Source organism: Malania oleifera, chromosome 1 (genome assembly GCF_029873635.1).
Source record: "Malania oleifera isolate guangnan ecotype guangnan chromosome 1, ASM2987363v1, whole genome shotgun sequence".
Lineage (NCBI taxonomy): Eukaryota > Viridiplantae > Streptophyta > Magnoliopsida > Santalales > Ximeniaceae > Malania > Malania oleifera.
Genome location: NC_080417.1, coordinates 7,592,373 through 7,607,497, shown reverse-complemented (window position 1 = coordinate 7,607,497; position 15,125 = coordinate 7,592,373). Strand labels below are relative to the sequence as shown.

General features: G+C 39.4%; 1 pseudogene; it reads right to left on the bottom strand.

Annotated features, from left to right (window-relative positions):
• Positions 1-10,581: 10,581 nt before the first annotated feature.
• Positions 10,582-14,762, bottom strand: LOC131144668 (AP2-like ethylene-responsive transcription factor ANT; annotated as a pseudogene).
• Between the last annotated feature and the right edge of the window lie 363 nt (positions 14,763-15,125).

Here is a 15,125-nt window from a genome sequence, read left to right as displayed (position 1 = left end):
AATACAAGGCAAAAATGTCATGTCCATTTGGAAGTGGATTTTCATTCAAGTAGCCAATAATTTCATATTTCAACCAAGGGATGTATGCATTGAGTTCAGATTATATGCTTGGATTTGCAAATTGACTTGATTTTTCAAAATACTTAGTATGTAAGATTTTAAATAGTTGGTATATACTAAGATTTTACATTTTCAGTCCCGAACCATTTCCTAAGCTTTTAGAAGGTACTACCCCCTATGGCTAATCCTAAATGCTAAGGATGAATTATGTGTTCATGTAATTCCTGTTTGAGCAAATTCTTCCTTGAATATCAAGGGGTTTTCTTTCTTAACAACCCATATCATTTTTCTACCTTTTATTCTCGATGGGTTAGGACTAGGTGGTACTTTGACTCTCCAGACTTGTTTGGGTTTCACACCTTTTCTTTTAAATGGGCAATCAAATTTTGTGTGCCCCTTATTTTTACATAGAATGCATATTTTGTGAGTGTATGGACCGGAGGAGGTACTAGCATAATGTTTTGATTCTTTTACAAAGTACCCCATGTATAGGTTCTTCTTTTTCTTATTTTCAATTCCATTAAAACCTATACCTTCCTTATCTAAGGTCATCTTTTGTGAGCCAAGCAATTTATCAAAATTTTCTTTGCCTCTAGTGAATGTGTAGATGATCTTAGATAGGTCTTCTATTTTCTTCTCTAGATCTTGAATTTTTGAGTTTTTCAGATCCTTGCAAACACTTTGAAGTTTCATAAGTTCTTTTGACATATTGTTTGCTTTATTCTCAAGATCATGGATATGAAGATCCTTTTCATTTTCAATTGTAAGTTGGGATCTTACTACACTCAATTTTTTTTCCAATTTTTCATTCTTGTTTACTAATTGTTTGATTTTAAAGTCTTTTTCTCTTTCAACAAGAACTTTTGATTCACATTCTTTCTCACATGCCTCATACTTGTTTTTCAAAGCAACATATCTTTTATTAGCTTTAACAAGTGACTTATGAGTTCTAATATATTCAACTTGCAATTCCTCATAAGTAGGCATGCTTTCACTATCAGTACTATTACATGATTCAGTATCAGATGCATCATTCAATTCATCACATGAATCATTACCAAGTTTATCTACTAAAGCAGAAGGAACAGAGATAACCTCATTATCTATTAAGGCAACAAAGCACTGGTTACCTCCTTCAGGATTAGTAGGGCTTGAGTCACATGGAGAGATCACATTGTTTTGCATGGGTGCTCCATATCTCCTCTCAAGTTCTTCCCATATCTGCTTAGCACTACTACAAGCCATAACCTCACATAAAACATTAGAATATAAAGCATGCAGTAAGGTATTCATGGCATCAGAATTTACCTGTACTAAGTTCCTATCATGGTCATTCATTTCACACTTAGATTTAGGAACAGCGGTACACCCAATAGATTTCGTAGGCACACAATCACCCTGATCCATGACTCTCCAAAATTTCCAATTTAAAGCTTTCACATACACAGTCATTCTAAATTTCCATATAGCATAATCATTACCATAGAATACAGGTGGGTGTGTGACCAATCTTCCCTCACATGAAGGGGATGCACTAACATGAGCCATCATGATCTTTTACTAAATAACGTCAAAGTCTAAGTTACGAGGCTCTAATACCAATTGTTAGCTTTGGTGCAATTCCAAGAGGGGGGGTGAATTGGGTATTTAAAAATTATCACCTAGGTTAAACCAGATAAGCAGTATTACTTAACCTAGGGTCTGTCTATGCAAATGTAAATCTAATCATTTACAATATAACATACACGTGCAGTAAGTAAATTGCGGAAATGTAAAGAACACGCACGATTTGTTATCGGGGTTCGGCCAACTGTGCCTACGTCCCCACCTCTAGCTCGCAAGCAGGAGGATTCCACTAATAGCTCACTTAAGGGTGGAGCGGCATCGTTTACAACCAGGTCAAATTAACACAGGGCTGACCTCAACCTTAACCAGGTCAATTAGCGGGGCTGACCTTAACCTACACGCCTTAACAGGACGACGCACCTAACTTTCCTAACTGGGTCTAAGCCAATCCGGGACTATTCCAGGGCTAGTCTCCCTCTTCAAGCCCGTGCCTGGAAATACAACAAATGTGTATAAAATTTGTACACGAAAATATGCTTATAGAAAAGCAGATGTGTGCACCAATACAGCTCAATCAATAAAGCAAGCACGAATGATATGTAGATATGCTCAGTGCTCTAATGTGTGCTAAACACTCAATCAAGTATGATAATCAATCAAGATCTAGAGTGTGTATCTAAGCAAGATTTGAAACACTATTCGAATATCACAAAATCATATTAGGGTTTCAAATATGCTAAGCAAGATAGATCAAACAAACTCAATATGATATTTCAATTTCTAAAGCACAATGGAGTTGTTTGAAAGATTAGCTTTTCACAAAAGGATTTTTGCACACAAAATCTAGGTTTAGGTATCTTGCAACAACAATGCAAGAACCACAACCCTCAAAGTCTTCCCACACAAGATTTATCAAATGAAATCCGTGGAAGAACTTTAGGTTATACTCTCAAATAAAATCAATCAACCTTTATACCACAAGAGAGTATAGCTAGAAAGATTACGCACAATAGCCTTATAGAAATACTCACAATGCTTAGAGAAATAAAGATTGAAGAGTATGTGAGTGTTTGGAAGAAGTTTTTGGCTAATATAGGGTTTTAAGAGTTGAGAGAGTTTTGCCCTAATCAAGTTTGCTAATCCCCGCTAATAATGATAAATGAATGGGTATATATAGGCAAGGAGGTATTTTTGACCGTTGGGGACCTATTGGGCATTATTAAGAAAGTTTTAAATCATTTTAAAATAATTAACCCTATTTAAAATATGTTTATCCACGGTAAAAATCAGGGCAACCCGAGAGGTCCGGTCGACCAGAAATGGTTCGGTCGACCAGGATTCAAATGGCTCGGTCGACCAGGAGACTTTTGAACTGAAAGGCTCGGTCGACCGAAGAGGGCGATTTCCCAAATTTCCGAGTTTCGGTCGACTAGGTCATTTTGAATTGCCTGGTTCAGTCGACCAGACCGCTGGAAATTCTCTCGAGTACCTTCCGGTCGACCAGGTAGTTGTAGTTCAAAAGTTCTCGGTCGACCGGATGGTCAACTGTTGACCCAAAAGGGTTTTAGTTGACCAGGGCCTTTTGAACTACAAGTTTCGGTAGACCGGGTAGTTAAAATGTTGAAAAAAAGGAGTTTTGGTCGACCGTAGTGAAGGCTCGGTCGACCGGGGCTGAAATCAACGAGTTTCGGTGGACCGTAGTGAAGGCTCGGTCGACCGGCCTCTACTTTTCTACACAGACACTGTTCAGTGTTTTGGCCATAACTTTTCCTATAAAATTTCAAATTGGATGTTCTTGATACCAATAGAAAGGTAAGATAAAATCCCACAACTTTCATGTGCAACACATTTTAAGAAATTACTTTTGGATTTAGAAAAATGTCCATCAATGAGAACGAAAGAAACATGAAGGGAGTTTTTTTCTCTTAACGCGACCACGTTTCCAGTATTTTGGCCATAAACTTTTTCTATGTAACTCTAATTTGGAAAAAACGTTCTTGGGATCAAACTCAAGCTATGGTAAAATGCCACAATTTTTCATTTTGAACCTGAATTGATATGACATCCAATTGGTAAGAAAAATTGTTCATTTCTACATTCGGGATCAAAAAACAAAAACCCAAACCCCCCAAACGACTAGTCGGTTGACCCGAACCCCTTTGAAAATTTAGTTTTTGCTTCTTTTTAACTTTATAAACATTTAAAAACCTTGTATAAGTTAGGCCATTTTAGGAACAAAAAATTTTTTCATGTTATATTTGGAGGTCCTATGGTCAATCTAAGGTCAATTTGAGCATATGTACATATCATGCATGATGCAAATTATTACAAGCCATAGAATGTACAGTCCATAATAAAATTACATCACAGAATGAAAGAATTGAAAAATAAATAAAATGCAGCACAAGGTTCTTCATTCACAATACGTCCGTACACCGCACGCCATCATATAAGTCTTTAGTCCTGAGCTCGCACAAAAGGTGAACCTGCATCAGTTCTTAGTCAACCATTAGTACAAGAGTATTTGTCATTATCAACAGGGACTGGACCACTCAGGTCAACAAATGATTTATCTAAAAAGTCACTCTCCTCCAATAAACCACTACGTTGCTCCTCAAAATCCAACAAATACCACAATGAGCACTTACTGGATCTTATCCAATTTACTACAATATTCGAATCACATTCAATATCAATCTGGTATCACCCAAATGTTTGCAAATCTTTATCCTTCTAACACAAGCAGGAAGACAGCTCTCAATTCAGCTTATTATTGAAACAAAACCAAAATATTTTGGGGAAAAAAAAGAAACCGAAAAAACAAAAGAACCTGTCCTGGTCTCTAAGATGTCACACCACCCGCCGCCCTGGTTTTCCCCAAGCTACTCCCGTCCAATTTAGTTTCAACCTCCCTTGCCTCGGTTTAGCCATCTCACACTTGCATAGTTTTAATTCTTTATTCCAATTTGTACTTCCAAATTCTACATATCTAAAATCATCATCCCACCTTTACTGAGCCATTCCCCTAGTCTTTTTCACTGCATGAAAACCCCCACCCATACTTAATGGACAACCCATCATCTGTACTACTCTCCAATTTTTCCCTCCATTTTAACATAGTACTCTCTCTCCCAGCCTCCAACTACTAAACAAGGAATCAAGCCATCATGGATCCTAATTGACAGAACTAAGCCCTATTAAACCACATTTGGACTCTTTCTTTCCAACTTTGTTGCTTTAAGGAAAAGGTACCCCTACCTCCACCTACCCTTCCTCCAACCTCAGTAGTAAGGTTCCTTATTACCACATCTCCATATCTTCTGGCTGCCTCATCTCACAACAATTACACGGCCAAAGCAAGTTGAAACCCCCACCCTTCTCACCTTTTGCATTTCATCACGCTTAACACTCAAAAGTCGTCCTTCCACATACGATAACAATTTCTTCGTACCAGTTTTTCAAATCCACTTTACCAATCAAATTTTGGAGTTCTAACTCCTGATAACATCCATCTGACTTGTATCAAAGCAACCATCCTTTTCCAGGAGCCATAACAGTATGTCCGAGAGTTTCTAAGATTTCCCACCGTTTCCACCACTTCTTTCCGCTTTATTAAACCCCAGCATCCTCTCAATTTTTCTAATCCACGCATTATGTAACCAATCTTTAATCTAATAATATGACTGTGCACCATCTGGATAATTGCAAACAAGGTCTCGAATCTAGAAATTTATCATACCTAATTTTACATCTCCTTCTCTACACCTTCCACTTAGGATTCACTTACAGTTCAGGCATACCCTGCAACTTTTCCTCCAAGGAAATCCGATCGCTGAGATCTACACAAGCATATGTCCCTCCTTTCTCATATTTAGCTTTAAAAAATCTAGCCCATCAGAATTTTAGTTAATAAATGTCCACCAAATTTCATGAAACAGGCCGTTCACTTCCGAAATGTCCCTTACGCCTATGCCCCCTCCTCCACAAGAACACACAAGTCCTTCAGGCCCTTCTTTCATTTTCTTTCCATCCTTAAATCCCTAGAAAAAAGAAGCAAACATGCCTTATATCTTTTTTATCACCAGTTTTAGGGCATTTAGAACAGTTAACAGATGATATGACATACTCGAAAGCACATGTCTCAACAAAACTAGACGACCTCCTTGAGACAATAATCTACTTTTCCAACCCTTGACTCTCTTACTAATTTTTTTAATTAAAGGGTCAAAATGATAGCTCTTCAATTTACCATCCACTATTGGCACACCCAAATACGTAAAAGGAAATTTACCTTCAATAAAACCAGTCTCTTGAAGAATCTCTCCCTTCCTCTAAACACCCAACTTCTTTGAGAAAAAAATAACTGATTTATCTTTATTCATCCTTTGGCCAATCAAGTTTTCATACTCCTTAATCACCTCCACTAACTGTCTAACAGATTTTTTTCCAACATTAGCAAATATAACAACATCATCCGCATACATTAAATGCGATATAAAAGGTACACTACATGGATGCGCAAACGATAAAATCTGCTTCTCAGACAACTTTTTTTGAAATTTAGAAAGAACTTCTTCCATGATGATGAAAATATATGACGACAACGGATCCCCTTACCTCAAGCCCCTTTTTGACTTGAAGAAACATCTATAAGTGTCATACATCATGACAAAAAACCATGAAATAGAAATACAATTCTGAATCAACTTACAAAATGGTTGATTGAGTTTGTTTGTTTGTTTTGACATCCTAGCTTTTGCTCCTAGGGATGCCCAAGTTTTGATGTATTGAGTTGTAGTTATTCTCCGTTGTGTTAGGCTTTTGGATGTCTGCTTAGCAAATCCTTGTTTGGGAGTTAATTCTTCCTTTATTGGGTATGTCCAGCGATTCTGTACATATCCATTTGATTTATAATTATAATTTTTAGATAAAAAATAAATAGGTGATTGGTACACGTTTGGCAGGCCCCACGGGGCCTAAAGAATGAGGAGGAAGGGCTTTAGTTTTGGCCACTAACCTTGACTTGTAGGGTTGGGGGTTAATCCCAACTATACCAGATGTTTTTGAAGAACAAAATTGTAAAATCTATAAATCAAAGTGGATAATACTTCACATCAACAAGATGATCTTTCAATAGTTGGAAATTAGAATTCCAAATCACACTATTTGCACTGAAGTACAAGTGAAAGGACCCAAATCACTTTGCTGGAAATGGTAAGCACTTGCACACTCGCAAGTGATAAAAAAATAAAATAAAATAAAATAACAGAGAGCAAGCTATATCAATCGAAACCAAAGTCATATATATAAACTAGAACATGCATCAATGCATATGAGAAACCTTTTCAATGAACACATGCACTTCCTAGATCAAGTACCTAACGTTGATTTAAATTACAGAGCTTGGCAAGTAACCGAAAATAAACTATTGCCAAATGAAATTTAGAAATGACTTGATGAACAGCATGAGCCAACTTTCCTTTTCACCACTGGAGGAAACTGTTCAAAGCAACTATTTACATCAGTATGGTCTGCTTGGGCGCAGTTAGATGTCATTTCCCCTCACAAATACTGTTTGTGTGCTATCTAGTTGTGCAAACACCAAATCAATTACAAGTTCCACAGTTCCACAGCTCCACAGTTCCACCGACTTTTTCATGATTTAAGAAGCTTTCAATCAATCAATAACAATGCTAGCTAGTGCCACCAGTACAGCTGATCCTTCAATATTACAGCTAGCTCGCTCGAGCACAACCATGGTGAGTGAGACGGGAGACCCATCTATATATATATATATATTCCTTTTCCAACGAGAGAAGTTTTACATGAAGTTTCATATTATTCGGTGGTGCCATGCCTTATGAGTGTTGGGATTGTCTCACATCGGTTGTGAAAGGAGCTTGATGGTCACTTATTTTTAAGTATGAGGGACAGTTTCACTTGTTCTAATTTTTGGGGTTGAAAAGATCCAAGACCACCCAATATCAGGCAGTAGGGGAGATCAAGACAAATGTAGTTATAATAATAATGGCATTATAGTGTCCATGTGTGCCATGGTGATGGGAGTAGTTATTATAATAATAATAATAATGGGTTATCGTTTGACACGACAGTCAAAATATTGAAGAATCTAAATTCAACCTCCTACCCCCTTTCCGTAAATTAATTAGGGAGACAATTGTCTCTGTCCCTCTCTCCTTCGCAATCTTTTCTACGAGTAGTTGTTATCCTTTTTGACCTTGCTAATCACTTCCTGTTCTCTTTTTATCCTTTTCTGGCTATACCCTCCCCACAGCTAGCTGTTTGTAACTTTTCATATTACGCATGCCCTCTCTCCCTCTCTCTCTCTCTCTCTCTCTCTCTCTCTCTCTCCTCCTCTCTGTCTCGTCTGGGTGGGTGCTCTCTCTCGGGGTCCTCCTTCTCTCTCCTCTCTCTCCCTTCTCTCTCTCTCTCTCTCTCTCTCTCTCTCTCTGCTTTGTCCTCTGGGGTTGAGTTAAACTTATACCAGGTGTTTTGAATTAGTTGAGCTAGCTAGGATGTCCATTTTAAATTTTAGTAGGGAAGGTTCGGATTTTACGGAGATCGATAGATCTTTTGTCTCCTTCATTGTGCTGTTTTCTGTCTCATGCACCCGTATGTGTTGAATTTTGCTAGTAAAAATTCAACAGCTATGGGTTCGAAGAGGTTCCGCACCGGACAGAGAGGGGAGACAGAGGGTGCCATTAGTTTTTGCACCAAGGGTGGGTGTTGTGAGCTAAACACATTTCTGCAAGCTGTACAGCAGAAGAATTCACCAAATAGCTAATAAGATGGTTGCATGCATACTTGCATGTCCCCAATTAAGTGACCGTGTGTGCATATCACTACCTAGACAATGAGGGGAAGGCACGCATATTGCTTCACAGGTGGTAGCTTTGTTAATCACCATGGAAATTACTCACAGCCTGAAAAGTGCTAAATATAATTTAAAAGAAGCTTTGGCAAGATCAGTACAGTAGAATGAAAATTTGTGCAAACCGACACGATAAAAAGTCAATCTACTAGTGGTATCTTAATATTTCAGATGTTCTGTGAAATGTCCCCTGCTGCATTTCTGCAATTCAGTCTGCGATTGAAGAATTTTGGACCATATGCAAGGGGTTTGGGGAATGGGGAATTTTAGCAGCAAAGTTTACGGAGATAATGCACATATTTCTCTCATCAAATAAATGCTAGCTATGTGTAGCTCCATAGGGTGCCGTTTTTAAGGGATTGATTACATAGGGTGCCATTTTTTCAACTCTTGAGGTTTAGTTTTACCAAATTTTCACAGGGATGAGACGGTGCTGGGTTTGTTCAAACCTCATTTTCCGGCCATGCATTTTGCTCTTGCCATGTTGAAACACCAGAGCAAGCATGGGCCACCATGTTTTAGCCAGTGAGAAAGAAACAGTAGTGAAGCAAGCAAAGTGACCTAAAAAGCATTTGCCAGCTAGCTTCCACTCTGCATCGGTATTTTGACGTGCAAATGAAATCTTGTAATCAAGGGGGCGGGGGGGCAGATTTTGTTGGTTTTAGTGGTTGCACTGCGCATGGTTTAAACCTCAATTTCCTAATCCTACAGTCTGCAGAATACAGTTGAGGCATTCCTCCATATGGGCAGAACTAAAATTGAAAAGGAATTAGCGCCAGAGGGCTACTGCTAAGCACCGTAACAACAAGCTTGGACTGTACTCAGATACTGTAATAGTAAGTGAAAAAGCGCTTGGGTTGTTTAATATTCTCAGTTTAAGCTTAAAGAAGGCATTCAATGTGGGGGACTTTAGCGAGTTTGACTCAATCTCATCTCATTCATGAATACCCGCTTGCCCTGCAAGCTAGTTTTTTGTTCTGTCTGCGCTCCTTGATATTTGATTTTATCATTTGTCTTGCTTACTAGTTACTGGTATTCAAGACGCTCGTCTCACTAGTATTGCAGTATAGCTGCGTGTGGTAGCCGTGGGCTCTTCTGTAGTTATGTTAGGGTACTGGCCAAGAAATGACTCTTGGGCATTTAATTAAGCTTCATGAGCTTGCATTGTTATGAACTGTCGTTTAATTTCAATATTAAAGAGATGTTCTCCATTTTTATTTTTTTTTGGCTATTAAACATGTCTGCATAAACATTAATGAATGCATGAATATTAAGTGAACCTATGCATATGCTTTATAGTCAAGAGTTGGAATGCTAAAATAAATTTTATTGAGAATGTAATGAAAATTCTACGGAGATTCGGTGAATGTAAACACATTGAAAAATCAAGTAATATTTTTTAAAGAGAATTTGCTACGAGTGTATGTCTAAAGGATATGTTTTACAAGGAGGGATTATGAGTGGATTTATTAGTTTCCCCTTTTGGGGTACGTGTAGATAGTCGCACGGTAGTTCATATCTCATATAATGGTTTAAGATATGATTTTGCACCCAGCCACACGGTTGGCATCAATAGAATCACGTGCAAACACACTTCAAAGCTTTGATTAGCCAGCAGGGGAGGCTGCATTAAGACATGAAATTGCTTTTAAGCTTTGGCATCATGGATTCACAGTGATGAGGTTTAGAAAAGATCTGAAAGGTAATTAACAGAAAAGTGTTTAGCATGAATTGGCAGATAATTTCAAACTAATTATGGCCATTAAGTTAAAAAGGGGCTTAATGTGGGAATCTCTTTCCACCACTCTTCCCCCTTTTTTGAATAATGGGGATGGAACGTCTGTCACCTTTGGAGAAAGCTCAAATGAAAAAAGCAAATTGTAATGATGTTGTCAAGGAGACACTGAACTAAATGGTGAAGAGCTCAGAGATTTTGTGGTCAAAAGGCTCAAAGCAAAGACCATATTTGCATTATTGCAGGACACTGAGCTGGTTCTGTACTTCATAGGACCAATAAAGCTGGATCTAATTATGAATAAGGTCATCCCATATTGCCAAAATCATTTCAAAGAGTTAAATCATATCATCATCCCCTTTAAAGCTTCCTTCCACCATTTCAAGATCTTCATAAGATGGGCTAAAAAGATGAGTTTCAAAAACTATGAATCCTTGCTTACCAACAGTTTACAGGCCCCACCCATACCTCCATTAACGCCCCAAAAATTACATTCACCTAATTCATTAAACTTGCATGAAACCAACGTCTTTCTGTCCTGTCTGTGCCTCTTGTTTCTCTCTCTCTCCGCGTGTTCATGCAAAAACTAGACAGTTAAAAATGGCAATAGGTTTATGCATCCGTCCAAGCAGCAAAGACTGGCATGTGAGGCATGGAGAGTGCAGGCCTCAGCTGAGGTGGAGGGATCCAAGAATTCACAGTACTCGTGGTACCATTGAACATCTTGGATGCAGCTGGGGGCATGGCAAAGAGCATTGGTTGGCTGGTTTTATCAGGGCTGCCTTCTCTTGAGCTGCTCAAGCTCGTCACCAGCGAGGAAGCATTTGACAAGTGGGCTGCACCCATCTTGCCCGAGTCTTCCACCTCTTGCTGAGCTGAGCTCAAGGCATCCATCCCGATCAGGTCGTGCGGTGCCACTGGGAATGATGGGCTTCTATAATTTTCAAGACTTCCTTGCTGTTTCTGATCAAGCTGTTTTAGGGAGGTGCTTGGCTGTTGCGAGGACTGGTAGAGGACCATTTTCCAGTTTGCTTCACTTCCATTGTTCTGCGGTGGAAGGAGGGCTTCCCTGTTGCCATGGCATTGTGGATTGTGATTGGAAGCCTCAGTACTTGGCTCAATCTCCTTGTTTCGCCTAGCGAATTCCCCAGCCAGAAGTGTACTGCTCGCCATTATACGCTCCACATCGTATCTCGTAATGTCAAAGTTGGTTACAGCATTTACACCACGAAATTTAATAGCTGCAATGTCGTAGGCTTCAGCTGCTTCTTCTTGCGTACCTGAAGTCTCATTTCAATAAGAACTGGGAATGGCTTTTGCCAAAAAAGAGTGGACAGTGATCATGTTCATAAGGTGCCGAACAAATCCCCATATTAACCTCAACTGGGCATTAATCAATTAAGTGGCATTCTTAAAAAAGCTAAGTCTTGCTGTGTATCAGCTCTGAACCATAAAGTGGCTCAAGATCAGTCTCATGGAAATAATGCCAATGGCTAAAAAGAGCACAAAGGATCAAAGAGTGCATCAAAGTCGGGCCGTTTGAAGATTATAAAGTATCACAGCTTAGAATACAGAAGATGATCAAAGAGTGCAAAAACTATATTTTATGAACTCAAATTCAAAATAACTTACTGAAAGTCCCAAGATAAAGGTCCTTGTTCCCTGCAACTCTGCCTATCCGAGCTTGCCAACGCCCATGCTGATGATGTCTGCTCGACATTGAAAGAGAAACCAAAATGTCAGAGCAATAATTTTTCTGATAGAATGAGAAATCATGTCACATCAATTAAACTACTATCTACTACTAATCAGAACAGCAAGACCTTGTAACTCCTCTGTACATTGAAGCCCCCCTTGAGAATCCACTACTTTTCCTGCAAGGAAGTTAAGACGAAGTGAGATTTTGCACAAATGAAGGCAGGCACTGGAACACAAACTGAGTGAAAGTTATACCTTCTTAAGTGAGCAACATACTCCTGTCTGGTCATGTTCTTCATTTCTTCAAGTTCTTGTTGATAATTTTCCAACTGCCAAAACAAAGTTACAATAGCAGTTCAGTAACAATAGATAAGCAGATGGATTGGTAGAACAGCAGAAGCAATAGGAGTTGAAACATTACTGGGAAATTGATATGGGTGGAAGCACCCCAATACTTAAGCGCTGCTAGGTCATAAGCTCTTGCAGCCTTTTCTTCCATGTCATAACCCCCTGCAAATCAATATTTGGAAATGACTTGATGAATATTAAAGAACAGGACACGCTCAAATGTCTGATGAGGTAAATAAGAAAGCTTACCCAGATAAACTGAAAATTATCATTTCATCGAAGGAACGAACCACCAATCAGCAAGAACATGAGGTATCAGTAACATGAGTAGGGCAATAATATAAGATATCCAAAACAGAAGAGCCATCAAAGAAAAATATTCAGGGCATATTTTAGATGGATTTTATTTATTTCCTCACTAACCTTGCCTTCCTTTCCTGCTTTGGCCTTCCTTCTTGCAACTGTTGTCCCATAGATGAGCTTCATATCTACCAGTCCATCTATGCCTAATGGACATAAACCCCTTCAAGAAAATCAGAATAATATAGAAGAAAGCCAGAAGAACGTATGGAATTAAAATAAATTTAAAAAAGAGAAAGAAAAGAAAAACGCTGCCAAAGACAATCATGCGGTGCGTGCAAGAAAGAACAGGCAAAATAATGCACAGGGAAAGCAAGTTTAAAAGAGAACATCGGGATTAAAGGATCAGGAAATGACAAACCTTGTAACACCTCTATACTGCGAGGTTCTCTGCCCAAATGTGTCTATGGACTTCCTATGAACGATTTGCCTCTGATCCACCTTTTCAGGCCCTCTTTTCTTTGTTTCCATGGCCACACACTCGGTGACTGCAGGTGAAATCTGCTGAGAACCTGTAACACAGCTTGACTGAGAGCCAGGGCTCATGGAAAGGCTCAGAGACTGCAAATCCCCATACCCAATGGCACTAATAGACCCAGTTTCTTCCGCTTCCTCGCCCATGCAACCCATCATCTTCTGCTCCAATGCATGACTAGTTGAGTAGTTCCTTGAAATCCAGTTCTTCATGCCAGTGATCCCATCATGCGCCATTGCAGGGAACTGAAGACTGCAATCTGGAAGGTGCAGGTGGGTTTCTTTACTCTGCTCCTCTACTGGTGCCTGAAACATCTCATGGCTTCTAAACCCAGAAGAGTAATAGGGACAAGCCTGATTGTTGGGCTCGGCAGCTGGGTTTTGGTGGTAATACATGCTGTCTAAGCTCAGAGCCATAGCTTCTCTGTCACTGCTTTGATGATCATAGTGATGGGTCCCCATTGTTCCACCACCGAAGAAGTCCTCCAGTTTTGGAGTTGAAGTTGGCACCATTCCTTCAAATAAAAAGTCAAAGAAAGACAACTCCAGGAGTTTATTTAAGAAAGTGATTTTTTCTTCTTTAACATTTTCAAAGAAATGAGGAAAACCCCATAGGAAGAAATACAGAAGTAGCTTGAGCTAACCTTGTGATTGTGACCTGCCGAGAGCTTCCATTATACAAAGAGACCCATCAGACTTGAGTGGCATGACAGATAAGGAAGAGTAATTAAAGCCCCCATTCTGATCACCCTCAACTCCATAGTAGATTCCAGGGTAGTTGAGTTGAGTGGGAGAATGGAAAAAGCTTGTTGGATGGGCAGCAGAAACAGCAGCGGCAGGAGGAGGCTGAGTTTGATGATGGTCATGAGGATTTGAAGAAACCTCCATGTTAATGTGTGGGGATAGAGAGAAACCCAACCAGTTGTTATCATTATCCATGGACTTCATCTTTGCTCTCTGTCTCTCCTCTTTCTCACTTAGCAGAGAGAGGCTAGCTCTCAGCAAGTTTCACTAACTGCAGGCCAACTCAATCATTGGGAAACCATTAAACAAATAATTCCAACACATCTTGCTTCCCTCCATTTGTTTTTTGTTTTCTAGCTGCAGAATCCCATGGGAACAAATCTAACCATCTATCTAAACAAATCCAACTCCTGAATCCATGCATTCCCCAGCCCCCAGTCTCTCTCTCTCTCTCTCTCTCTCCCTCTGAAAGATTTCTAAAGAGAACAAAGCAGGTTCCTTTAAACTAAACAAAAAGAATGAGCTCCAGCATGCAATGCTGGGCATCCTTCCTGCATTCCATAGGGATCTGTGTATGAGAAAGACAGCTTCTTTTGCTTATCCTCCCGCTCCCTCCCCTCCCCTCCCCTCCCCTTTTTATTTCTCCTCTCCTTAACCCCCACCCTCAGACCTTATCAAATAAAAATAAAAAAAAATGCAAAACTCTGATTAGAATGAGTTTACATATAAGCAAGCAAGGACAAAGAAATCAAGCAAAAAATCACATTTCTCAGCTGAACTGCAGAGACTGGGCCTCTAGGTATAAATAATCAAAGTCTCCTCCCCCACTTTAAATTTATTGACTACGGTTAGGGAGAGTGAAGCAGGGGTGCCGTAGTGCCGCATGGAAAATAAGAATGACCACATTAACGTTATATAACCATTAACCAATACCTGGTTTAGCTTTTTTACAGTCTTAGCCCCTGGGGGGATATAGATATTAGGGGCAGAGGACAAGCTGTCTCTCTAGTCACTTCAACAGTCCACAGCGTATGTGCTGGACCAACTTGGCTTGCAGCTCAGGATAGGCACCAGCCATCCTGCAGTGCAAGGTGTCTTGTGAACGATGCTACACGACGCCGTTTTGGAAATCTGCCAGGGCTTGAAAGCCTTTGTGTATATTTGTAAGCTTTTTTTTTTTTTTAAAAAAAAATTTATTAAATCCCCATTTCTATAACTGGTTTTCATCACCCAAAGAAAAGAAAAAAG